Here is a 26,782-nt window from a genome sequence, read left to right as displayed (position 1 = left end):
CTGTGAGCTGCAACCTTCACAACTAGATTGAAACAACTACTTGACTTGGAGCTGATGGGTCCTGGAAAAACACACTTAAAATAAATAAAAGTGAAAAAAAAAAAAAAAAAGTACACTTATCCTGAGAAATCTCCTGCTCAAGTTTGGCCACCCTATAATCAGGAATTTTTCGGCCCAGCATCACCTACGTTTAGCAACTATCTCCAGTCCCTGTCCCACCCTGTCCTGGCGACAGCCCATTAGAGGCCCAGCCTAGAGGCTGCACTTCTCTCCCATCAAGACAGGGATGTGAAGACCCTCTGCTGCTGCCTGTTGCTTGTGGCGGGAGCTCTGTGAGCACAGCCTCGAAGCTGGCTGTGAAATAGAAAAAATAGAAGCCCCTGAGTAGCCAGCCTGTCTGCTCGGTCCCTTCTACCCTGGTCTTTGGCATCGAAGTAGGCCCAGCCTGTGTTCCAGCCGCTTAGCTGGTTGCTGCCAGTTCAGTTTCCCAGGACTTGGGTCTAATCCCAGTCTCACGCCTCACAGGGGGCTGGCTGGTTCCTGTTAGCGTTTCAGTCTACCCCTAACAGTGAGCATGGCTGCTGCCAAGAACTCATGAAACTGGATTCCCATTTGGCCCCTTCCGATCAGACCCTGCTGTATCATTTCACCTGCTTGGCAACAGACAGCGGTTGTGCCACGTCTCTCGGACTGGTCTATTGCTGCACAGGGAAGGCTGCGTCTGGTCCACATATTCTGATTCAAATCACCCCCTCTCCGCCCCCAGCTCGTGGTGTAACCGGCTGTAATCTGGCATTCTAGCTAATGCTAACCTCCCTTTCAGAATAATTCCTTATAGCTATGACCTGTGCTAAACAAAACAGAGAAATCTTATCAGGTGAGGAGACTCTCGGAGAACTTCAAAGTCTTCCAAGTAAGGTTCCCAAGAACATTCTAGAAGATCACTCGAGGTTATATTTGCTCAGCAGTTTAGCTCAAGTCAGAGGTGATTTGATAGATTTACGACTAGGCCTTTTTCAAATGTGTTGTTCTGGCTAGCTTTGACTGGCCCTCAAAAGAATGCTCTGCCCCAGAGCAAGTCCGTCTGGTCAGACAGTTATACAAATGGGAAGGTTCTTGCAAATGGTCCATCAACTTACCATAGAGAAAAACAAAAGCCAAGTCTTTCGTTGTGCCTCAAAGTGTACTGCTATTTCAAAACTATTTTCTTTGAAACCGTCTGCCTAGAGGAAAATACTTGTTAAATCTGTATGTTATGAAGTGTTAGACTAGTGACATTCAAAACTGTTAACATTCAGTCAGTTTTTATTAATGGAGTTTTACTCTTTCAAACCCCTTTTTAAAATCAATAAAAATCTCTGTTCATCAAAATGCGTACAGAAACACAATTGATGAGTTGGTCATTATTCTTTCTTGCTATGGAAAATTAGCCAACAACTGGTCAACAGACGTACACAACCAGCAATAATTTTGAAATATAGTTAATGACAAATTTACTCATGATTTTTCACTATCTTGTTTATTTCCAACGAGAAGAATCAATATAAATGTCTCACATTAAGATTTGTGGTTGTTTGTTTCTGGTACAAAAGAAATAAAACAGTATTCCCAACACTTCATATTTAAATTGCTTTGGTTTTTTTCAATGTATTTTAGAAATAAATTACTTAGTCTGGTCTCATCCACTGATAAAAAGTTACTATCACTTCAAACCCTCTTTTGGCTAGATTGTGTATACAAATAAATGTAGAAGTCACTGGAAATCTACTGTGTACAAATCATCAGGCTTAGTCAAGACAACTCTAAAGGAGGGCTGTTCAAGACCTTTCTCTTAAGCTTTGAGGACCTTTTGGTTAAGTTATGAGACCTTCCTCACCATAGGAGAAATAGATGAAATAGTGTCTGTTGTGGTTGAGTCGGTGGTGAAACCCAGAATCTGCCATGAGCTATACGCCTAATCACAAGATCTCTCCTGAGGGTCACCTCAGGAAAGTTAGGCTGCTGTGGAACACAGTTTGAAAACCATAGCCTGACAGGCAAGGTGTGATTTCAATCCTGGTTTTCCCTGGGTACGGGTACAGAGGGGGTCCCCTTAACAGTAGTGACCCAAGTTTTACTGACTCTTCTTGCCACATGCTCAATAAGCAACTTCTACTTGTTTCAACAAAGCCCTACACAGACTCCACAGAGATATCTCACATGTTCTTATGAATGGTGACCTTGTTATAATAGTCAACACACAGATTTCCCCAGGTGAGGAGGTATATCCCCTTTTCTCTGGCCCCATCCCCATCCAATGTTCGCTGTCCATGAAGCCTCTTGAAGGTGCCTCCCCAGTGCCCCAGCCTGTAGCCACCACAGTCAGAATTCCAACACCCGAGCCAAGGCAACCGCCTAGGGGCCAAAGCTGCCAATCCATGAGGGCCAGAGTGGTGCTATGTTCTGGCCCATCCGTCCAGCTCCTTGTGACATTCGGGTCCCTTGGGGATGTAAGAATGCTACTCTTGCCTCAGGTCTCACAGAGTCCTTTATGAAGACTGATTCACAGCTTTAGCTCACAGGCCCTTTCCTATAGGGCTCAGACACCAAGCTAAGGTGCCAGGTAAGGAACAAATCCCACGCTGGCCTTTCATTTTCACTCCCACCGGTGGTCCCTAAACTTCCTCCCTTCTCTCTCAGCCCCATCCAACAAAACTGCAAGTGGTCTATTTTTGTCCACCCAGCAGTTTAGGTACATTCCCTGACATGCGTGAACCTCAGTTTGGGCTCAAGGTGGAATTCATGAGACGATGTCATGTCTAACTGAGTGTGATATCAGCTGTCCTGCTTTCCTTAGAATGACACCAATGACGTATTCCAGCCACGGCTCTTAGCCCAGCCCTGGGGGTGCCATGAGCTCAGATAGAGAGATATGCTCAGGATACGAGAGTTTCAGCAAATGCATCAAACCCCGTGGCCCTTGCAATGAATGTGCTACCCAAAGGGCAGCTACTGTCTTGATTATATTTCCCGGAAAACTACGAAGAAAAACAAACAAACTAACAAACCACAAGAGCTCTTTCCTGGCTCTTCCAACAACTCTGACTAGTTTTGAGTGTTTGTTTTTTATTATCTCCTCTTTGGGGAACAAATTAAAGTTGCGTGTTTATTTTCTGCAACACTGAGAAACACGAAGAGAAATCCTCCCAAAAGGATGATCCTGTTTCCCATCCAGATATTTGCCAACAACCACATGAAAAGGAAAAATAAACTTGAAGGCATTGCATTGAGCAACAGATTTGCCCTATGATATTACTTATAATTGCATTTTTATTTTAAATTCACTCGACTATGACCCTTCCCACCCACAAAAAAAGTCCTCCACTCCCCCCAAAAAAGACCTAGGTGACACAGTAAAATATCACTGTTTACCTAGTTACATCTGTTATATAGAAGTTCCCATTTGGGTGTTTCTCAAGCTGGGGGTGCATCTGTATTTTTTCCTAATGTCTATATGATTCAATCCAAACTTTAGGGACTTTTTATGATAACTCGTACTCAGCCAATGTTGCGGTTTTCTCCATCTCTCTGAGACTATGTGTGATACAGATCAAACTGAAATATCATCACTAGACTGCCAGGGACAGATTCCCGGGCTATGGCCTCCTTGCCCAGTCAAGCCTAATCCTGGTCTTCATACCCCGATACTCAGGCCACATCTACTTCGGCTTACTTCGGTCAATAAGGGGCTCATGCTTAGTGCTGCTCCTGAGGTCTGGAGGCTGGATTGTGTGAGTGGATACGAAGCAACAAGCTTGGGCTGTCAATACCACAGGTCTTGGAGTCTTTCCTGTGTGACCGAGTTGTAGGTTCCTGCGCTGCTTTTCCTGGTGGGTGGCCCCTGGGATTTCCAGGGGATTGTGTATAGCCCGGATGGTAACAGAAACCACTTAGCCCATGTGTTTCCACAGAAGGAGAGCGTGCTCCCAATCAGTGAGCACAGGCCAATCCCAGAGCTCAGAACAAGATCTCTTTGGCATGAAAGGGCTTTCTAAGGAGGGCAGCAAGAGAGCATTGGAGCTCTGAAGGCAGCAAGGCCCATTGGGCTGGAAGGACTTCAGGGTCAGTTTCCTAGGCTGGGCGGAAAGTTGAAAAGACCCTGAAAGTTCTCTTCAGCTCTATGACTCTGATTTCACATGACCACATCTGCCTTGGGAACAGACCTTGGGAGCTGGGGAAGAAACCCAACTCCTCCTGGCCCAAAGTGAGAAAATCTGGGTCAAGACAAAGATAGACACTGAGGATCTGGCTGTGTATCTGTCAGTGTTTCTGCTGAACGGGAGGCCTGGGACTCCTGGGCTGCTCAAGTCCCTCCTCCCTGGGCCCCCAGGGTCACTACCACTGGCTGTTGTCTCTCTAGTAGGTTCATGTGCATAATTGACGTGAGGCATTTTCTCAAAGGATCAAAGTTTCTTCCTTTCCTCATTCTGCTCACTGGACTGGACAGGGTGCTCAGTTTTCTCAGACACTAACCGCTAAGACAGGCATTTAAGTTTCTGGCCCTTATGTGTATCCATAGAAAAAGTGCTGAGGCAACGATTTGTACAAGGGTAACTCTCATCTGTCTTATTCAGCTTGGGCTGCTATAACAACACCCTGGGTGGCTTAAACAACAGACCTTTATTTCTCAGTTCTGGAGGCTATCTGAAGTCAGGGTACTGGCGTGGTTGGGTTCTAGTGGGAGCCACCGTTCTTGCTTGCAGATGGCTGCCTCCTTGCTAGGGCCTCACACGACAGAGAGAGAGCATGCACTCTGGTTTCTTCCTCTTCTTACAAGGACACTAACCCCATCACGGGGCTCTACCCTCATGGCCGCATCCAAAATCCTAGTTAGCTCCCAAAGGCCCCAATTCCTCATACCATCACCCTGGGGGTTAGGGTTTGAGAGGGGCACAAACACTGGTCCTTAACACCGGTCTGTAAGCCAAGCTCCACCACAGCTGGAGAGAGACGTTGATGTAGGACATCAGCAGAGAGAACACAATTCTAATAAAGCCGGTCGTGACCACACTCAGCATCTAGGATGGGGAAAAACAGTTGTTTTCTGTTTTCCTTTGGCTCTCTTTTTGGGTCATACTGGAGACAGCTTCTCAGTGAGAGGCCCTTACTGAGAACCAAGTGCTGGTTTCAGTTCCTTAGCGTCCAACATTTTCAGATTCTTCCGAGAGCAGCATCCCTGAGCAGCCTTTCTTTTGCCAATAGTGATGGCATCTCAGAACTTGTGTTATTGTGTTAAAAGACCTCCTTTCTTTTCAAGGTGAGAAAGGGATGGGACAAAGGCAGTCAAGGGAACCGAGAAATATATACATACTAGTTTCCTACAGCTGCTGTAACAAATTATTACAAAATTGGTTGGCTTATAACAATAGAAATTTCTTCTCTCACAGAGGTCAGAGCTCCAAAATCAAGGTGTTACAAAGTTGGTCCCTTCTGGAAGCTGCGAGGGAAAATGCATTCCATGCCCTTCTCCACGCTTCCAATAGCTGCTGGCAACCCTTGCTTTCCTTGGCTTGTAGACACATCACTCCAACCTCTGCCTCTGTCTTCATCGTAGCTTGTTCTCTGTGTCTTCTCCCCTCAAATGTCTGTAAAGACATTTGTCGTTGGATTCAGGGAGCACCTTAATTAAGGAGACTCTCACCTCAAGATCCTTAACTTAATTCCAACTTAAAGGAAAGTCAAGTAAATCCAAATAAAAGAGGCAACCAATACCTCCATAACAATTGTGGGACAAATAAAACAGACTGGAGTTGTGAGCTAGGAGTCAAGATATTGGAGTCTTAGGTCTGTCAATAATAACGATTCTGTGATCTTGGGCAAGTTCCTCCCTTCTGTAGGCCTGATTTCTACCTCTCTAAAATGAGAAGAAGGATTAAATGACCTCTTTCAGCACCGCTGTTCTGATTCCACGTGAGTAGCCTTTCCTCTCACCAGATCTCACATGTGCTCATGTGCACAGACTCATGAGTGCAAAGCATACTCCGCCCTCTGGCAGATCAAGCCAGACGACTCCCAGACCCAACCGTGATTTTCACACTGAGTCTAGAATTTATTCTTTCTCATGTGGGGAGTCTGGGAGCTAGCTTCCATTGTGTCATGTTTGACTTGGCTGGAGAAATAAATTTGGCAATGCTTAAAAATGCCACACCTTTATATTCTGAGTTTTTCCACCATCTTCTTGGGATCCTGGAATTTGGAACACTTCTTTTTTATTTTCCAAATGAGTATTTCAGTCTCAGTCTTCAGCGTGCCCACTGCACTTTCTGCCCCAGGAGTGATCCACATCTCAGATGATGTGTCCTGGCCCTGGTAGATTTCTTAAAAAGGAGGTGATGGGTAAGGAAGAGAGGCTTGGAAATTCCACAGCATTATTTTTTCATAGGACTCCTGATGGTTCCATGACCAAGTACTGGAAAGTATACCGCAATCCTACTCCAGAAAACATGTGTGCATCTAATTTTGGTGGATTAACTGTGCCTTATGATCCCATCCTTCTACATGTGAGGGCTGGGCAAAGGAAGGGTTTAGTCATGGAATCGTAGAATTGGAGAGCTGGGGAAATTGTTCGCAATCTTTTCTATGTGTATGCAGTTTTCAACAATGTAAGTTCTGTGAGTACAGGGTTTTTGTCAGTCTTGTTCATGGTTCTATCCTCAGTACCTAGCTCAGGGTGTGGCACATAGTAGGCACTCATTAAATTTCTGATTATGAATGTATGAATCAGATTCTTAGAGGAGTGCAGATCTCATGCAGTGCCCTTCATTTCCGGTTCATTTTCAGGAGGCAGAAATGTTAGTAGGCTAACACTTTCTGTGCTAAAGAACTCTAATGATCTAAAAATGATTAACAGTATTAAGGGAATTCTGCTCCTTATTAGCTTTAAGCCCCTTCCATTAATACGCATTACGAATTAAGAAAAACAACCTTCTAATTACTTGTTTTGTAAATTTAGGCATTTTGATGTTGGTTTTTCTTAAACTTCTGTCTTTGCCTCCCCATTCTCCCCACTGAGCACCCATCTAAACACATACACACACACACACTCAACCCCCACCTCAGCTGGGGAAAGTATGGTCTCCTTTTGTCGCCATCTCACCGCCTACAGAAACAAACAAGGTCTTGTGCTGCCACCTAGTGGAGCGTCTTCATCCCTGCGGTTCCTCGTAGTTTCTGGAGTCGCTGAGGAAAGCAAGACGCAGACATGAGCGAGGTGCTCTGAAAGCCTGCCCACGTCCTCAAGACGTCTGAGACCCACCCTGGAAAGTGAGCCAGAGGAGAAACGAGGGGAGTTTGAGGGCGTGCCCATCTTTGGTCGATGTCCCCCTTCCGCAGGGATAGCTGGCCCCAAGCTGCGCTGTGTGGGTGACCCTGACCGGTCTGAAGGAAGTGATGTCATGGCCTCCTTCTCAGAGATGCCTTTGACAAGGAGGGTGAGGGTGGGGAGAGTGAAACGAGTGCCAGGGTGAGACAGACAGTTCTTGTGTGCTGGGAAAAGTCAGGCTTTGAGAGACTTGTTCAGCAAAGATCACTTGCCTCACTTTTGAACTCTCCTTTTGAGCGTTCCCTTAGAGAATTGTCCCTTAGGACAGAGAAGCTGGGCTGATTGTGGAGGACACAGAAGATCAGCAAAGCGGTGAGCAGAGAACAGGGCCAGCAGAACTCAGCAGCCACCGAGCAAAGGGGTTTAATGAGGAATGTGGGCCGCAGCATTGAATAAGGCTCCATGGAGGAGATGCTCTGGGACCGCCCCCAATTTTCCTAGATCCCTGAGTTCTGGGCCCCAGGAAGGAGGTGGCGCTTGGAGACAGAAGTAAAAGATCTGCACTCATCAGACACACATCATTACTAACATCTTCCCCCAATTTCATACCCCAGCCTGCAGGAACCACGGTGAATGGTACCGTCGTGTGACCTCACCTTTCCTTTGCTAATTTTATCAGTTTTCGTCTGAATAAAAGTGTATCAGATCTGTACCACCTTGGAGATTATCTTTGGCCCTAGATCCGAACTTTACCCAGGATAGCTCTGTGTAAGCCCGTTTCAGATGCCTACAATCTGCCTATAAATTCGTAGGTTTCTCCACTCAAACAGAACTTGCCCTCAGGCCTGCCGTTCACGCTTCTCCACACCCGCTCACCTTGCCAGCGTGTCCAAACAGCAGGTGACCCTGACCACTCCGTCCTTACTCTATCCCCATCTGGCTTCTGTTTTTCTCTTTCCATGGAAACCGCCCTTTTAGAGACTGCTCATGACTTGCTCATTGACAAATCCAAAGGCCTCGCTGATCATACCGTATCTGGCTTGATATTTTATCCAGTCCCAGCCCCTGGTGTTAAGGATGTAACTTTGTTTTCCTAGAACTGACCGCAGACTAGCAACTCCATCTGTAACATCTGCTCGGCAGCAGAAAATGTAGCCGTCCTAATTCAAGATAAACTTAGACAATTCTGTTTGAAAATAGGATCAAAATGTGTTCTCTTTGGGGTAGCGATTCAAGAGTTTCCGTCTCTTTATGCCCTCTGCATTTTTCAGTCTCTGAAGCTGCAGAAGACATGTGTCTGGGGGGTGGAGCTTATGCATCTCCCTGGTTTGGGGAGGGAAGCACTGTCCAGCCCATCAGCATCCTCTGTCCACACCAACTTCCACTAATGGGCAACTCTTCCCATGAGGTCCCATTGTCCTGAGCCAGCATCAATGCCTGAGGTCCAAGTTTTCACCATCACCTTCTCTTGCCTACATCCTCATGGTCCAGACTCCAGCTCCGTTAGCTCTGTTTGGCTAGTTCAGCACATCTTACACACCCGTCTTGGTGGCCACAGACACTTTTCAGATCTTTCCACACCTTGCCAGTGTGCCCGCAGCTCTGTGTGGTGACCCAAGATGATGGCTGCTGTGCTCTTCCAACAGCATTCTGGATGTGACAATTCTCCCAGGAGCTGTCCTTCTCCCTGGAACATTCTGAGAGGAGAGACACACTTGCCCTCCGCTGTGGCCTCCCCAGTGAGGTACAAAAGTCACTGACTGTGACTACAATAGAAAACACATTTCACAGCATGGCTGAGTACGTGTGCACAACACAAGTGAAATAATAGCTTCACAAAACAATATTTACTATTACTCCTTGCAATGGATTCTATTTTATATTTCATCCATTTCATTACTTTTAATGCTGGTTTTAACCCACTACATCAATTTTATGATCCAAGGATAGGTCTCAACTCACAGTTTGAAAAACACTGGCCTCGTAGTGGGTTTCTATGGTCCACTGCCCCTGGGGCTTGGTTCATTGGGTGAATAGTGGGCCCCATACCAAAAATCAGAAAACAGTTCCACACTTGTCTGTTTTTTTCTCTCAAAATGGACAGCTTTCAGAATAAAAAAAGACTTTCAAGATGTTGTCTCTACTATGAGATTAAAATAAATCCATTCAGACATTCAACAAACTTTTATTCTCAGCTTTATCTATTTTCTGTCTGAGAACAATGTGTATAGCGTATGACAGAATGGTAGAGGAAAGCCTAGTGGGTATAAAGAAGCACAAAGAAATAAAATCTCAGTTAATATTTCCAAATCTTACACGTTCTATTGGTAACAGTAATAGTTAACAATGATTGAGTGCATATTATGGGTTAGGCACTGTGCTTAGCATCTCACGTTTATTACGTCAGTTAATCCTCATAACGTCTCTATGACAGCTACAAATATTATCCGCATTTTATAACAAGGAAACAAAGGCTAACCTAAATTTGACTCTGTCCCCTCCCTCCAAATCTCTCATGTCCGTTTCCTCCTCTGTGCTTACTTTACCTCTACAAAATGAGGGAGGAGGATTAGACTATCTCTTTCAGCTCCCAAAGAGATCACCAGCCTTGTCAAAGGCACAGCTGCTTTCTACTAAGTTTGAAAAGTGATGGTCTTATTGCATGGTTGCAATTCGACCTGCTGTTCTCAGTCACTCCCCAGTCAGGTCTCCCTATGCCCTAGAACTTGAGGTCACCTACAATCTTCTCTCAGCCTCCCAGGCATCAAGAGTCCTTCCTGGTTCTTAGCAACCTGCAGGTGCTTATAGGAAATGCCTGTAGTAACTTCTCTTTATCTTTTCTAAAACCCACATCTATAAAAGGGAAAAAGATGCCTAGATAACACACATAACAGAAACAAAAGATAACTACAAACTATTGATTTTTTCCCTTCCAATTTGGTTAGTGCATTTGTTCAGCAAATATTTATTGACTCTGTATGAGGCATTATTCTACATGCTACTGGAGACTGGGTGGTAAACAAGATGGATCAAACTCTTGCCCTTTTGGAGTTTACATTCTATAGGGGCTGGTTTGGGGGGAGGGGCAGACACTGACCGGTGCTTTTCAAACTTCTTTTAAATTACAACCCTTAATAAGAAATGTTTTTTTCACAGCGGTGGAGGACATTCCCCCTCCCCCTCTCCTGCTCCACACAACAGGATCAAACGTTTTGTGCGACAGCACTTACTCTTACTATGGATAAAAACACTAAAAACAAAACGATTAACGATTATTATTATTAATTCCTAATCTCATTCATATTTGAATAAAGCTTAACAAAATTCTCAAATAAGCAATTCAAAAACCAGAATTAGGCAAGATGTTACTTAGTGTACAGGGTGTGCTTGTCTGCTTCTCATTTGATTCCAGTCCAGAACGCAGAAGGACAATACTTCATGCATAAACCCATGAGACTTTCTCCCTTGTTTTAATCAGTTTTAAAGGTTGAAAATCCTGGTTCATACAAATAGGTTTTTGTGAATGATAATAAGATCAATGCATTCTTTTTACCTTGCAATGGAAATTCTTTGTTAATCTTTCTCTAAAACAATGATGAAGTTATCGTTTTGTGATCATTCTTTTCAAACAAAGAATTAAGCTGCAAGAATTCATTTCCCTCTTTTGGACATCACGTTTAGGTCAATTACTGATTCAGAGTTTCAAAAAGAAAATTGTTTTTTCATCTGAAAATTTTCCCCTGGAAAACATTGATTACAAGTTGTAAATTGAGAAGTGAAATGTAACAATATTCCTAAATTTATTTCAGTTCCTGTTTTTACTAATGTCCTTTTAATATGTTGCAAGAATATTGAGAACAATAGGAACTAGGGTGATTGCTGTTAAGTCCTAACTTGCCATAATGAAATGCCTTTTGGAATTCTGGATATATTTGACTTGCTGAATTTTATTGTTGTTTTCTCCCTGAAGTTATAAATTTAAGTTTATTAAAATTATCAATATCATCAGTTAAATATGCTCATTTTAAATCCCAGACATCATCTTTGACAATGAGATTGCTTGCCGAAGGACATTGTTTCTCAGCTAGAAAAATGTGACTGTCATTTCGGAGTTTATTCACTCTGCTCAATACTTTCCCTTAGGTTCACCCAGGACAATCCGTGAACGTCAGTATGCTTCATCAGGAGGGTCTGGTTAGCTCCATTCTGAACAAAACACATCAATATTTTGGATATTCAATTATCTCTCTTTAATAAATTTAACAACCTTCACCATGATTTTTTTGTTTGTTTGTTTTTGTTTTTTAACATTGCTATGAGATACAGCAGAATTATTTCTAGAGATGCCAAGTAGAATTCCTATTGGTGCTGATTTCTAAGCACAAGTGTTATTATTAGTAGCTTTTAACAATATTTTAATAGTTTTGTTATGTTTTCTAGCCATATCTGCTGTCTCCATTACTCTTAATTCCTCTTTTATTTTTCCAGTTTAATGTTCACCAATGATACATTGTTTCCAGCTTTGTAAGTATATCTGATCCAGTGCGTGTGAAGTTAAACCACACACGCGCGCGCGCACACACACACACACACACACACACACACACACACACACACTCCTTGTCATCTTGCATAAACTAGAAGAGTGAATAACTTATAATATCCCTGTTCTTTTTGGGATGGATCTCAAGCTCTTTACTGGTTTTTAACCACATGAGAAGCATGGCTTTGGAAGGTTCTGCAGTAGTGCAGACTTGACTAGAATTAGTATTATCCCAAAGAGTTGTAAACTTTATCAGCTGATTTAGCCTTAAAAATTATGTGCATTATATCTATTCATGTTAGAAGAGTAATTTTTCAACATCTGTGTGAGCCATTTTCTCTTTTGCTGAACCATATGCAACTAAATCTCATTAACAGTCTGTAGAGCAAGTAAGACATTGAGTAATAATTTTTTGACTTTTGTTTTCATTTAAAAATGTTTGACAGGCTGTTGACAAGTCCAGTATGCTGTGTTTCTAAGTGTCCTGTTAGTTTTGAAGGTGTCATTACAAATAATATATTGGGGTTTGCTACTTCGATTGGATTTTACACGCAGAAAAAATATTTTAGATAATCCGCCTTATAAAGTCACGTATTCTTTTTTCTTTTTAGAATGCACCTCATTCTAAATGAAGTTGAAACTGACTCTTAGGGACAATATTTTTCTCTACATTTTCTCTATTTACAGATCTAGATATCTGGAGCTTGAACTTGGGCATTCCTCTAATTTTCACTTCATCTTTTCTAATAGTAAGGAGAAATCCCACTAAAGGGAAATGAAATGCATGATAATGTAATTAAACCCATACTTGATGCAAACCTGGAACATAGCTTACTTGATAAGGTCCTTTTAGAAAGATGCTTTATAATGAAATACGATTAAAGTTAACATAAAATATAGAATCTATTAATTGTCCTGTAACAGTGATGGTCATATTCACATGTCAGAAAACCAAATGAGATGTTTATTAGCAGAAGATAGAATGATTTGTATTACTCTACTGATATTCGTCATAGCCTTCCATTAGCTCTCTTAATTCTATTCATAGCAATTAGATGCAGTATTTCCAACAACATTCAAAATTCTTAATAAACATCCAGTGATGTGTTCTCGTATTTTCTTTTCTATTCTACTCTGTTCTGTCCTATCCTGTCCTATCCTATCCTCTTATCCCATTCTCTAGTCTCCTCTATTCTACTTTTTGTTTAAAAAATTAAGTCTGGTTGTGACCCATTAGCTTATTTCACAATTTACTAATGCATTGTGTCTTGCAAGTAGATTGAATAATGCTGACATAGATAATAAATAATGCAAACAAATATGAGAAGTTTGGAGAGTGGTAGAGCTATAGAAAATATATAAATGAATAATGGAATGGAATTAAGAAGTGACTGGATAGGGGTTAATTTTGCCAGGGTGGTCAGGGAAGGCTTCTTGGAGGAAGTGACACTGACTTGTGCTCTGCATAATTTAGGCTACTGACATGACTCTGTTCTTTAGCCCTGTGGGGACAGAGCCAGGAGTGCAGTTTCCAGGCTCTCGGCCTCACGTGAAAGGTGCTGGCTCAGGTAGTAGATGGCCGTCAACTGTGTCTAATTGACCATCAGCTGTAACCAAAAATTAAGTCTGGTTGTGACCCATTAGCCAATTAGCCCCTGATATAACTGCTGCGGCTGCACTGGTTGGTGAGTTGAGTCAGGAGTCGACAGTCCAGTCGAGTGGGTTGGTTGGCAGGCAGAGAAGTGGACAGCAGGTTGCAGGTCGTGTGACTCCAGCCTCCAGTGAGACTATAGTGCTGCCAGTGAGACGATAGAGGTATGACTCCCCTACCGATGGCTCCGTGGGTGTTCCTTTTTGGCTTAGCCATATCCTGCGTTCTTATGTGGGGAGCAGGAGCAGAAGCCCCGCAGGCCGCCTCGCACTACAAATGGTGGAGCAAGCAGGGTCTCCCGCACAACAAGAACTTATGGGTAGTTTGAACTATATTACTTGAAATGTGCATATTATGTCCTAGTTGTTTTGCATAGAGTTGGTAAATCCCCAGCTATACTGCAACTTTCTGCAAGAAAAGTCTTTTTTCCCCCCACTTAATAAAAACTCCCCCAGCATTCAATTTTGTGCTGTGTGTAAAGTACATGATGGACAAATGCTAGTTCAAAGATGACTGACTGCTGAGAGTCACCACAGACCAGGGCCTACATCCTCTTAAGTGGAGCAGATGAGCGCCTATGCCAGGTGGTGAGAGTTGTGAAGGCTCTTGAATTCTTCTGAATAGCTCCCCATTATTGCCTGTGCCTGAAATTTCATAATTAGAAATTTACTCCTTTGTCGTTAAGTCTTTATCAATTAAGTCTTAACAGCCATTTGTGCCTCCGTTCAATGAGTGTAATTTCTATGACTGAGTCATCGTTGAATTTACAAAGACGAGTTGGCCTAGTTAATCCTTCCAAAACACCCGTCCTGCAGGATGGAGAGTAGCTACCAGGTGCTCAGGCTGCCTGTCTGGACAGGAGGCCCTGCTGGGACACTCAGGCCCCACTAACTGAGAGGATCAGAGAAAAAACATGCCCAGGGCAGGTGCCTGATTAATGATTTAGGGTTAAAACAATGGTAGGAAGAGTCACTGACCATTAATCACCCACATTTACATACTAATTTTCATTTTTTGCTTTTAGAGAAATACAATATCAAGGCACAAATTGGTTTCCTCTTTTAAACCTCAATTATCATCAATTTTGCTCCGTTTACTCTAGCCTTGGTTTGATTCTCAACTCCACAGAGGATTCTCTCTGGTTTTACTTGTAGGGTCAGAACACAAGCCTTCCAAGGCAAGGCAGCTCTGGCTGTCTGGCCCTGGGCCTGGCAGTCTGGCTCCAAGTCAGGGATTCCCCGAGGCCTGATACTTCTGCTCTAAGACAAACACAGGCCTTAGAAGGCCAGACATTTCTGCCTATATGTGAAGCAGGAAAGAGAGGGGGGAAAGCCTCTCCATTTCTTCCCCTCCCCCACCAAAACAAACCCCCAGCTTTTCTCGTGGTGTTTAGACTCTAACATTGGTTTTCTCCCATTATCTTACCTCTTACTTTCAAGAGCACCTGAGCCTCACATCATCCACCCCTTCCACTCCAAACTCTGGCCTTTAAAAGATGTCTATGCGTTTTGACAAACGGTTTTGGGAAAACTGGATATCCACATGCAAAAGAGTGAATTTGAACCCTTACCTTACACCCTATATAAAATTAACTCAAAATGTGTCAAACACCTAAACTTAAGAACTAACTCTATAAAGGTCTTTGAAGAAAAATAGGGAAAGAGCTCAACACCGGATTTGGCAATGATCTTGAAGTGACACCAAAACACAAGCAACAAAGGAAAAAACAGATAAATTGGACTTTATCAAAATTAAAAACGTCTGTGTATCAAAGGACACGAGTGAAAGGGCAACCCACAGAAGGGGAAAAATATTTGCAAATCATATATCTGATAAGGGGTTAATTTCTAGAATATATAAAGAACTACAACTCAACAACAAAAAGACAACCTGATTTAAAAATGAGCAGAGGATTTGAATAGACATTTCTCCAAAGAAGATATGTAAATAGTCAGCAAGTACATGAAAAGATGGTCAACATCACTAACTATTAGAAAAATGCAAATAAAACCACAATGAGATATCACCTCAAACCTGCTAGGATGGCTACTATCAAAAAACCAACCAAACAAAACCCCAAATAATAAGCTTGGTAAGATTGTGGAGAAATTGGAATTCTTGTGTACTGTTGGTGGGAATTTAAAATGATGCAGCTGCTATGGAAAACAGTATGGCAGATCCTCAACAAATAAAAAAAATAGTATTAATACATGACCCAGCAATTCCACTTTTGGGTTTATACTCAAAAGAATTGGAAGCAGAGTCTCGAAGAGATTTTTGTATACCCAGGTTCCTAGCAGCATTATTCCTAACAGCCAAAAGGTAGAAGCAGCCCGTGTCCATTGGATGAATGGATAAAAATGTAGTATATATACTTGGATTCAACCAACCACAGATCGAAAATATTTGAAAACAAAAGTTATGTTGTTGCTGACGTGTACTATGTAGTTAGGCCTATTTGTTGTTCATCTGAAATTCAATTTTAATTGGGCATCCGGTATTTTTATTTGCTAAATCCAGCACCACTACTTGGGGAGTTTATTAACACCTACTTTCTGAACATCATCCTGTACAAGGTGTTGGGGGTGTAAAACAGAGAGCTGAATGAAAAGAGTTCTACTTCTCAGAGAGTTTATAGACTGGTTTCCCAGAGAATTTTGCAACCATTGAAAGAATCTCCTGGACTATTTCAAAGAGTGCTAGATCAAACTTCTTGGAGCACAGCCTCTGTGTTTTCCTGCTGCGTAAGGCGGTGTTGTGGACATTGCCCTGCTCCTAGACCCACCTGAGACAGCCCTCCCCTGGAAGTCTGATTTCTTTGTTGGAAGAGAGATCCGGATGCCTGTGGTGTTAAGAGCCCAGGTAATTCCCGTTTAGGTAAGCCGGTGGAGCTCTGGGAGGTGTGGCCTTGGAGGCCCCTGACAGCACTCGGCATAAAGTCAAGGACCCAGCCGTGTCCCGTGGAGGCAGCGTCAGATCTGCACTCTCGTACAACGCATTCAAAACCATTGGTGTACATTTTGCACTGGTGATAATCTTTGTAAGTCGTTTTCCAGTTCCTCAAGTTCATCCCATCTGCTCTTCACTGTAATTCGCGAGGAGAGCAGGGCAGCTTATTTCCGCTTACTGAGGAGGAGCGGGAGGCAGGCACACTGGGGCCAAGTTCACGCAGCATGCTCCGGGGGCAACCAGGGCTGCAAAGCCCGCCTTCTTTCCACCCCATCAAGCTACCTCCTTTCACCTACTAAATGTACGTGGGGACCCCTGGGGTGGGATTTAGAGTTCACCTGGAGTTTCAGGTGACTTCCGCTCCCAAACCCGTTGGCAGGGAGAGATCGCGCAGGAACTGGACCCCACGGGTGAGCGAGGCCTGAAGCCCCAGCCGGACCACGCCGGGCACTCGGGGTCGGAGAGGCAGAACGCCCTCTCGTGGGCCCCCGGGGCGGGCGGCCTGCTGGCCACGGCTCGCGAGCACCGCCTGCTTCCGCGCCCGGCCACCGACCGCAGGGCCGCGCGGGCACGGCGGCGGGGACGCGCTCCGAGCACGCGCGCGGGGCTGCTCCTTCACCGGCCACGCGGAGGAGAGAGGGCGGCTTCCCCGGTCGGCTCGCCGCTGCAGCCGCCGCCGCCGGACTCGGAAGTGCGGAGAGGGGTGTTGGGAACCCCGGGCGCGCGTGAACGCCGCCGCCGCCGCCCGGGACAGCCCGGAGGTGGGTAGCTGGGACCGTAGCGGGTCCCGGGGACGTTTTAGGTGACTTTTTTCTTTTTTGCTTCGGTTGACAAGGTTGACAAAATGAAATGCACAAGACTTCTTTCCGTTTCCTACCCCGGCTCCTGCGTGCGCGCCCGAGGGCGGGACGGAGCAACGCCTGGTCCTGCGGTGGAGACAAAGGCGCTGGGGGCCGTGACCCTGCGCGGCGGCCAAGGCTGGTTTCCTGCCGGCCGGAATGCACGCGTGCCCCTGCCCGCGTCCCCTTTCCTTGGCTTCGTCCCCCATTTTCTGCCCTGTCGCGGGGAATCGCGGACGCTGGTCCCCTTGGCAGTATTAGAAGTGCGCCGTCTTACTGCTGCGGCTCCAGTGACCCCCAAACTTAGAGACGTTTGCTTTTTACTCTCCGAACTCAGTTTCCCTCTTTTCTTCTACATTTAGCCTTTAGGTGGCACTGGTCTTTTTGTGGGAAGGCCCTTCTTCCCGCAATTCCCACCAAAGAGAGCGGGAGAGGTACTAGGATGGCATTGGTGTTAAGAAATGTGCTGCTTCCTTGGTTCCTGTCTCTTGGATCAGGGCCGCCAAGCTAGTGGGCTGGCATCCTCGGTGGTTTGCATTATCTGGGGGTGGGACTCACTGTTGCTGTTCCTTTCTGTTTTGTATCTCATTCATTCAGAGCTAGGCGGTTTACTCCAATGTGATGCGCGCTATGGGAACACGAGCTCAGAGGGAAGGCTTCACTGAGTAGGTGGTGCTTTTTATACTGGAATGGGAAAAATAAGTATTTTTTTCTCCTTCCATCCATTCTTGATATTTCATCTTTCTTATAACTTTTTCTCCCTCCTTCTTGTGGCAGTCCCTAACTGTGATTAAGTGTTTGGTAAGGACAGTTAGTTCTGGCCTGAAAGATTCTAATAATAATGGGGTGATGTGCTTGTCAGGTGCTTTAAATCCATTATTCCTAAACCTTACAGAACTGGGAAGGATAGGTAGAATAAAGAAAGCCTTAGAGGAGGTGCCAAAGCCCCGGACTATTGGGGATGCTCCTGTTTCTGGATCAAAGCCTGTGCTGCATCTACTTTTTACTTTGTTCCTTCCTTGGGAAGAAGGTTATAAAGGCTAACTTAGGGTGAAGGCCAAATCTCTGGAGACAGCAGTCATTTTGCTGGGTGGCTAGGTGTTGGTAACATCTAGCAGGTAACACCAGGAACTAGCCAGGGTGGGCCTTACTCAGCTGTGTGTCTCCAGCTTCCACTGCAGTTGCATTGGAATTCCCTGGTTTGGATGAAATCCTTGTTTCTTTTGGGGGTGGGGCGTTTCTTTGCCTTTTTGCTGTGGACACGACATGGACCTCTTTTGAGTCTGGGGAAGCCAATTTAAAAATGCATCAAAAAACACATAGAGTTACAAATTATATGGAAACAAAGTTATCAAAATAGAGTGAAAAAAAATTGTAATAGAGTATTTTATGTATTTCTTTATTAATGCATTAAGAAACAAGGTTCAGTGCTGTATCAAATAACTCAATTTCAAGTAGTGATGCCCATATAAGTGATATTTTGCAGGGTTTGTAATAGCTGTACTGCTGTATGAAAGCATGTTTGACTATTCCTGGTTAACAGTGTCACCAGAATTGCTCTTAGTAGTTTGTTTTTTTTGTCCACATTTATAACCAAATGAAATCCTGAATTTTAATAAGAGGTTCCTGTAGATAAAGCTGTATGAGAGAAAAAATGTTAAGTTCACGGGCCCCCGAATTCTCCCTATGGACAGTTTGGAGGGTATCTTAGGTCACATACCCTGCTTGTGGTTGTTTTTCTTCTGAGTACTTACTGGCCACCCTAGTCCATTACTAATAGCTGTTTCCTTCTCCCTCCATTAGTGTTTCCTTCGCTCAAGTTCATAGTTGTTTCTGGTGATAAAAGCTGTTGAGAGGGAATTGCTGGATTGTTTACATTCCCGGCCTGCTCTGCTCCTTCTGTGGGTAATTCTGCTGGAGAATATTCCTATGATAGTACATGTGTGTCACACAGTACCTGACAGCCTTTTTTTTAATGGAATCTTAATGGTGTATGGTACTACCAGTTTTAGGGAAGAAAAAGGAATTATCACTACATATCCCACATATATTGAAAAGATTTTAAGATGGTATGAACAATTTTATGGTAATACATTTGAAAATGCATATGAAATGGACAGGTTTTAAAATATAATACCTTACCTAAAACATAAGAAGTAGAACATCAGAATAGTTCTATATCTATTAAAGAAATTAAATTTGTAGTGAAAAACCTTTCCGCAGCAAAATTTCCAGGGCCAGATGGCTTCACTAGTGAACTATTACAAACTTTTGAAAAAATGAAAAGCAGAGAAAAAGGGAACCCTCCCTGGCTGCTTTAATGCGGCCAACATAACCTCATTGCTAAGACTTCATCAGGACATTACAAGAAGATTATAGGCCAAACTGTCACAAAAAATGATGCAAAAGTCTTAAAACGATGTGTTGGTAAATCAAGTATAATATCTATAAAAAAGATACTAAACCATCATCAAGTTGGACTTATTCCAGGAATGTAAACTTTGTCTAACATAGAAAATTAATGATTGTAATTCAACCACATGCACAGAATAAAGGAGAAAAATTATTTGATAAAATTCAACACCCATTCATGATAAAAACTTTCTGCAAGCTAAAACATTATTTAGACAAATTAAACATTTAAAAAAATGGAGCGTGTGTCATTGCTCTACAAATAAATGTATAGATGAGTACAGTTCCTATCAAAATCTAAGCAGATTTTTTTTTACAATAATTGTTGGTAAACCAATTCTAAAATTTATTTGGAAATTCTAGACAGTCTAAGAAAGAGAGCAAAGTTGGATGACTTAGGCTTCTAGATTAATCTGTAGTGTGTCTGTGTGGTATTGGCACGCTAGACAGACCATAGGACTGGATAGAGAATCCATAAACAGGCTCACACATGTGTGGTCTCTTGATTTATGAAACACGTGACATTGCAATGCAGTGGAGAAAGGGTAGCCTTTTCAGTAAATGATGATGAGCCAATTGGATATCCACATGGGCAAAATGTATCTTGATCATCTGCCTCATTCCACATACAAAAGTAATCAAGATACATCATACAGCTCAATGCGAGAGCTAAAACAATAAAGCTTCTTCTGGAAGAAAGCAAAGTAAAATATCTTTATGACCTAGGTACAGTCAGAGGTTTATTGAATGGGACACAAAAAGCATTAATTATAAGGGGAAATATTGGTAAGAACTTCTGTTGACGTAAAGATTCTGTAAAGAGAGTGAGAAGGCAAGCTACAGAATTGGGTGTAGATATTTGCAATGCATAGCTCCAATAAAAAACTCATACCCAGAAGGTGGAAACAACTTCCACAAATCATTAAGAAAAAGATGGACAGCCCAGTAGAAAAATGGCAAGTCTCTTCATAAAAGAGGATCTCTTCAAATTGTTAAGAAACATAAGGTGGTTAACCTCATTAGTTATTAGGGAAATGCAAATTAAACTGCAATGGGATAGTATACACTCACCAGGATGTCTAAAATAAGAGACTGTCAATGCTCAGAGCTCATTAGGATATGGACGAACTGGAACTCTCACACGTTGCTGATGGGTATAAAAATTAGCATAACCGTTTTGGAAATTGTTTGTGCTATCACTTACTAAAATGGACATACACATCTGCTTTGACCCAGCTACTCCCTTCTTAGGTAAACACTCAATACTAAGGCATATATATGGGTACCAAAAGACATGTAAAACATAGAGCAGTATTTTCATAATGGCGTCAGGTCGGAACAACCCACACGTTCATCAGTAGTGGAATGGCTACATGCATAAATCAATTGTTCATACAATGGAATACTCCGCAGTAATGAGAGTGAACAAATTATTGCCTCACATACAACATGGATGAACCTCACGAACATAATTCTGAACAACAAAAAACTAGGTGGATACAATAGAATAAGTGCTGTGTGATTCCATTTACGTGAAGTTCAAAAATGGGCAAAATTAAACTAGCGTGATAGACGCCAGGCTAGTGGTTACCTTTAGTGGAGTTATAAAAAGGACAGAAAGGAATTCTGAGGCATTTAATTTCTTATGAGTGGTAATTACTGGAGTGGGTCCGCTTTTTGGAAGCCTTACATTTTTTCCCCTTAGTATATTTTAACACAAACTTTACTTAAAATATTATAAAATATTTGGTTCATTCAGATGCCCCTAATCTGGGGAGCCATGATTGAGCGATCTTCCAGATGGGATTTTTATTTTTAATCTTCACAAATAGCACAGATTCTGATTCTCACTAGGAGCTCATGGATATTTGTTGAATGAAGAAACCAGTCTAAGATTTCATTATTTGAAGTATAATTTCTGAAAAAAGAGAAGTGATGGTCTTATCCTACTCTCACTGTCTCATCTGGAGTTTTGGGTTAAGCTCTAGGTACCTACAGCTGACCGAATGGTAAAGGTTCTGGGAACCAAATCATTGGAGAAATGGTTGAAGGAATCATGGATGTTTGTCCCTGAAGAGGGCTTGGAAAGGAATGGGTAGCATTAATTATCGTTAAATATTTGAAGGAGTGTTGTTGGAAGGAATAATTAAGCCATTTTAATATAATAGCAATAATATTAAAAACAACAAGAATAAGCATTTCGTAGCTTACTATGCCCAAGACACTGTTCTATCACTTTGTAAACTCATTTAATTTTCACAGCAACCCTCTGAGAATTGCTGTATTCTTGTTTTACAGATAAGGAAATCGAGGCACAGAGAGGTTATGCAACTTGTCCTAGGGTGCACAGCTAGAAAGTAGCAAAGCTTGGATTCAAACTTTGGCATTCTCACTCCATCACATTATCCTATATCCATGGCTTTAGTTAGAGGGTGCAAAGGACTAGTAGCAGAAGGTTTTTTCGAAATAGCGGGGCAGATTTTGACTTAGTTTAAGAAAAAAAACAGAATAACAAAATCAGCGCTGCTTAGAAGCAGTTTCCTTCCCTTGTTATTTTACTGGAAATGGTCAAGTAGATTATTGTAAAAGGAATTCCCAAAGGGGCTGGAGATTAGCCAGATGACAGTAAGGTCCCTATTGATTTTGAAATTCTGATTTGAGAGCATAATTATTTTTTTCATTGTCTCTCCCCACCCCCCTTAACCTTTTAACATTTTATATACTAAAGCTCCATTGTGAAATGCAGTTTTCCCACTAACTTTTCAGATTTTACTTATTAGGAACTCGGACATATTGGTGTGGTGGGCCATGTCCACACCCCTTTATAAGGAGCCTTTGCTGCTCTTCCCATAAAGAGATGGAACCTATTCTCTCCTTCCCCTTGAATCTGGGTTGGCCTTTTGCCTTGTTTGACCAACAAATAGTCTGTGAGTCCTGAAGCCTGGTCCTTACGTGACCTTGCACCCCTTGCCTTTGTTCTTTTTGAAACCCTGAAGCCACCATGCTGTGAAGGGGAGCCTGCTGGAGGCTGAGTGCCCACGTGAAGGAGAAACAAGGCACCTAGCTGACAGCTAGCACGAAATGTCAGAGGTGCGTGAGGTCATTTTGGTCCCTCCAGCCTCCTTTGAGCCACACAGTGATTTAGTCACTATGTGTGACGCCAGGTGAGATCAGCAGAAGAACCATCCAGATTGCCATCCCCCACAGTCTTGAGAAAGTACAGATCTTTGTTGTTTTAAGCCACTGTGTGTTGGGATGGCTAACTATGCAGTGATACATAACTGATAACATGACATTTTGGTGCATATTTGGAAATAATGGGATGTCTTCTAAAATATTCTGTAATTCAACTTTTCGCTCAGTCCTGCAGACCTCCTTCAGTCTATCTAATCATTCCTCTGTGTTGGTGAAGCCTTTCTGGGTTTGGAGAAGTGTTTCCCCTTAGTGTATGTGGGTAGACGAATAAGACTCTTTATAAGGCTCTTAACAGGGTTTGGAAGAAACTCTGATGTTGGAGGACGCGATGAGTCCAGACTTGCATTTTCTAGCAAGAGTCATGTGATTTATATTCTGCGAAATAGGTTTCTGTTTCATTAAATTGGACCCTGGAAAAGAGCAGAAGTCTCATACCAGTGTTTTCAAATGTGATAGAATATTGCCCTACTATTTCATTTTCTCCAGAACCGCTGTCATTTCAGCGGGCCTGTGCTCCTTTGCTTTTATTACTTTGTGGTTTCCAGAGTGCTCATTTGTTCCTAAATTTAGAACTATTTCAGTGTTACTCAGCTCTTATCTCTATGTAATTGCTGACTTTCCCCTCTTATGTCAGAGCTAAATTGGTTTGGTTTAGTTTGACATCTTCAGTAAATCTTTTAAGGATTGTATGAGTTAGATGTTTCATGTGTATTGTGATTACATTTAGTTGATTTTCAAATTTTCTTTGCTTCTTAGGGAGTATCTAAATTATACATAACTTAAGCAATTCTTTCGCATTTGTGTAGCTTACATTACTTTCTAGCTTTCCTGATGGATTGATTTCACCATAGATGTGGGGACAAAAATGAATCTGGGGCATTCTGTAAGAAGGGGAGGGCTCTTGAGTTAGACTTGGTGGGTTTGAGTCTGAGCTCCACCGCTGACTAGCTGTGTGAGTATGGGGCAGGCACCTTGACCTTTGTGGGCCTCGGTTTTCTGTTGTGTTAAATGAGGCTACCAGAATGACCAACCTCCAAGAGTTGTTGTGAAGATTAAATGAGAGAATGCTTGTAAAGTGCTTTCTCAGGATAGGTAATCTGCCAATAGTACTTAACAGTACAGAAGTTACTAAAACATAAGAAAACCCAGTAGAGGGACATTTCAGTTTAGGGCACTGAGCAACAGTTGGTAGAAGCGATGCTGCTGTCAGAAGTCTCGTTGACTTAAAGCTGACAGCACCGTTTCCACGTGCTGGTGGATGCGGGTATGTGGTGACAGCCCATGTAGTGCTAGATACCAAGATGGAGGAGCAGAAACAATTTAAAATGGAAATGTTCGAATCCGTTTGTTGCACGCATCAAAAATAAAGATGAAGCACTTTTGAAATGATAGTGGAGTTTGCTGTGGGGAAAGCATCTTACAGCAGTTACGTTTATGTGAATTTCAGGCTTTGGCACAGTGAGCTGTACTTTTCTGCCGAAATTGAGGAACAGGATTTCTGCCTATAGAGAGTGGGAGTTGGGAACTCGGGTTCTGGTTTTTCCTTCATCGCTGGCTCCTCCGTGTGCTTGGGTAGATTGCTCCTTCTTCCTGAGCAGGTTTCTGATTCCTGAAAGAGCTAACGGCTCTCCTGGTGAGGATGTCATCTTTGGAAGTGGGTGGAGTGTTAAATTACTAGGTAAATGGAAGTCACTTCAGTATAGAAAACGCTCTGGGAGCTGAGGCACTCTTGCCATTTTATGCCTAAGATTTTATTTTGTGGGCCTCTTGAGTTCTGGAGTCCCAGATAAATACATTTTTGAAATACCTAGCTTTGGGCTCTAGACCCAATATGGACACAAAGTCCCTTGTTCTTCCAGTCTGACTTCGATCCCAGGGAAACCTTTGCTATGATTTCCTTCCAACATCCAATATCAAAGTGCATTTTCACTTTGTCTTTGCCTGCTTCGAATTTCTCATTCTTGTCAATAATATTTAGCTTTGAGAGACTGTATTCTTGCAGCTTTGGAGTTGCTGGATTTTTGTTCTTTACCTCACCCCACCTGTTTTTTTTTTTTTTTTTTTTTTAAACAATCCTACTGCCTTCCCGACTAGTTTGTTTCCAGGCGGTACAACTTAATTTTTCCTCATTGGCTTTGCTTGATTCTAGCACTTTCTCTCCACTTGCTACCGAGGGCCTAAATTGCTGACCTCCCTGCCTCTAGACTATTCCACAGTGTTGAAGGGCTTCTTCAGAAGCTTCACTCAAATAGTTAATTGTACTGGCTCACAAACCTGAGGTTTCTTCAGGAAATCAGATCCAAACTTGTCCTCATTTCTGTTTAAAACCCTCTGCTACTTGGCCCCTACTGTTCCTTCACCTACCCTGTCCACATTGTTTCTTCACAGTCCTGACCAGGATTCCCACTGAGCGGAAGTGGTCTCAGACACGTCTCTTCCCCATCCAGCAACCTTCCTCAACTCGCACCTTCAGTGGTGCAACCTCATGGATGTAGATTGGCCAGGTGGACTCTTACTTACAAATAGACTGTGTTGCTGCAGGTTGGCTATTTCCTATAGAAATATGTTATAAATGGTGATTAGTTTCTAGGTGGTCTCACTGATGCCCACTTAGCTGGTAATATTTCTGCAGGACTGAGTCTATGCATGAAAAATAGAAACAAAGCATTACTTACACGTTTTAGTAAGGACCGCTTTGATTTCATCATGATAGCTGACGCTTCAAGAAGAGCGTGCTTATTTCAAGAATGAGAAATAGAAACTTGAGAATTTTCTGAGAGTTTTTGGGACCCTTTATGGGTTTGGGCATTTTTAAAAAGTTCTAATTATATTCACAAATGTACAACTTTCCTTTTCTTGGATACCGTTATGTCATTAAGTCTTTTAAAATATATCTACTCAGACTTGCTTCCTCAATGCACAGCTGAAAATCACAGAAAAAAAAAAAAAAAAAAAACCTCAAGGGGAGGAAATTTTTTAGATAAGTGGGCAAGAGTTGAAAAGAGGAGGTATAAGGAAAAAAAGGTCTGTTAAAAGGCATGAGGGTGTTTGGGTGGTAGTGTTTTGAGGTGGCGTTCCTGGAACTATGAGTGAGGGACTGAGAAAAGTGAGAGTACTGCATAGAATTCATTTGGGGATAAAGAAAGAGGTGGTGAGGAAGCGATGCCAGGCTGAAAGCGCTCCAGGTGGCCCTCACAGACAGTCTGTTTGCTGTCTGGGTGGTCTTGGGTTGGGGGTGGGGAGAGCAAGAGGAGTGAGACATTAGCGAGAGCTCTGGGGACGCCGCCTGCTGCAGGAGGATTAGCAGAAGGTAAGGTGACCACCTCCCACAGAAGATCAGTTACATTTCATCAATTCGGGAAGAAAATTCAATTCATTCACTGGTGCTACCGGCAGATTGCAGCTAATATTTATTGAGTACTTACTCTTTGCCAGGCCCTGGGTAAGCATTTTACATTTCACCCATTCAACAACCCTATAAGGAAGGTGACCCACTCTTTTAGTCTCCAAGATTATGTTCACATTTTATTTTTAGGGGTTCAGCTCTTTGCTAATCACAGATTCTTTTTTTTTTTTTTAAAGGGAAATTGTTCTTTTTTCTGTTTCTGTTTCTTTTTTTTTTTTTAAGATTTTTATTGGGGAAGGGGAACAGGACTTTATTGGGGAACAGTGTGTACTTCCAGGACTTTTTTCCAAGTCAAGTTGTTGTCCTTTCTATCTTAGTTGTGGATGGTGCCGTTCAGCTTCAAGTTGTTGTCCTTTCAGTCTTAGTTGTGGAGGGCGCAGATCAGCTCCAGGTCCAGTTGCTGGTTTTCTAGTTGCAGGGGGCACAGCCCACCAACCCTTGCGGGAGTCGAACTGGCAGCCTTGTGATTGAGAGCCTGCACTCCAAA

The 26,782-nt window shown here is 42.8% G+C and overlaps 1 protein-coding gene across 4 annotated transcripts in view; it reads left to right on the top strand.

Annotated features, from left to right (window-relative positions):
- Positions 1-16,540: 16,540 nt before the first annotated feature.
- The window catches only part of HHAT (hedgehog acyltransferase), a 251,362-nt gene continuing 241,120 nt past the window's right edge, over positions 16,541-26,782 (top strand). For 3 of the 4 annotated variants that reach the window (XM_074322217.1, XM_074322215.1, XM_074322218.1), the window contains exon 1: positions 17,075-17,204. The gene's annotated coding sequence lies outside the window, so the exon portion shown is untranslated. Of the gene's footprint in view, positions 16,745-17,074; positions 17,205-26,782 lie in introns of those variants that run through there. The other variant, XM_074322216.1, reaches the window with a different exon arrangement.

This window comes from Rhinolophus sinicus, linkage group LG17, assembly GCF_036562045.2.
Source record: "Rhinolophus sinicus isolate RSC01 linkage group LG17, ASM3656204v1, whole genome shotgun sequence".
Taxonomy (NCBI): Eukaryota; Metazoa; Chordata; class Mammalia; order Chiroptera; family Rhinolophidae; genus Rhinolophus; species Rhinolophus sinicus.
Note: the sequence above shows the minus strand (reverse complement) of the source record. Positions and strands in the feature narration are given on the sequence as shown.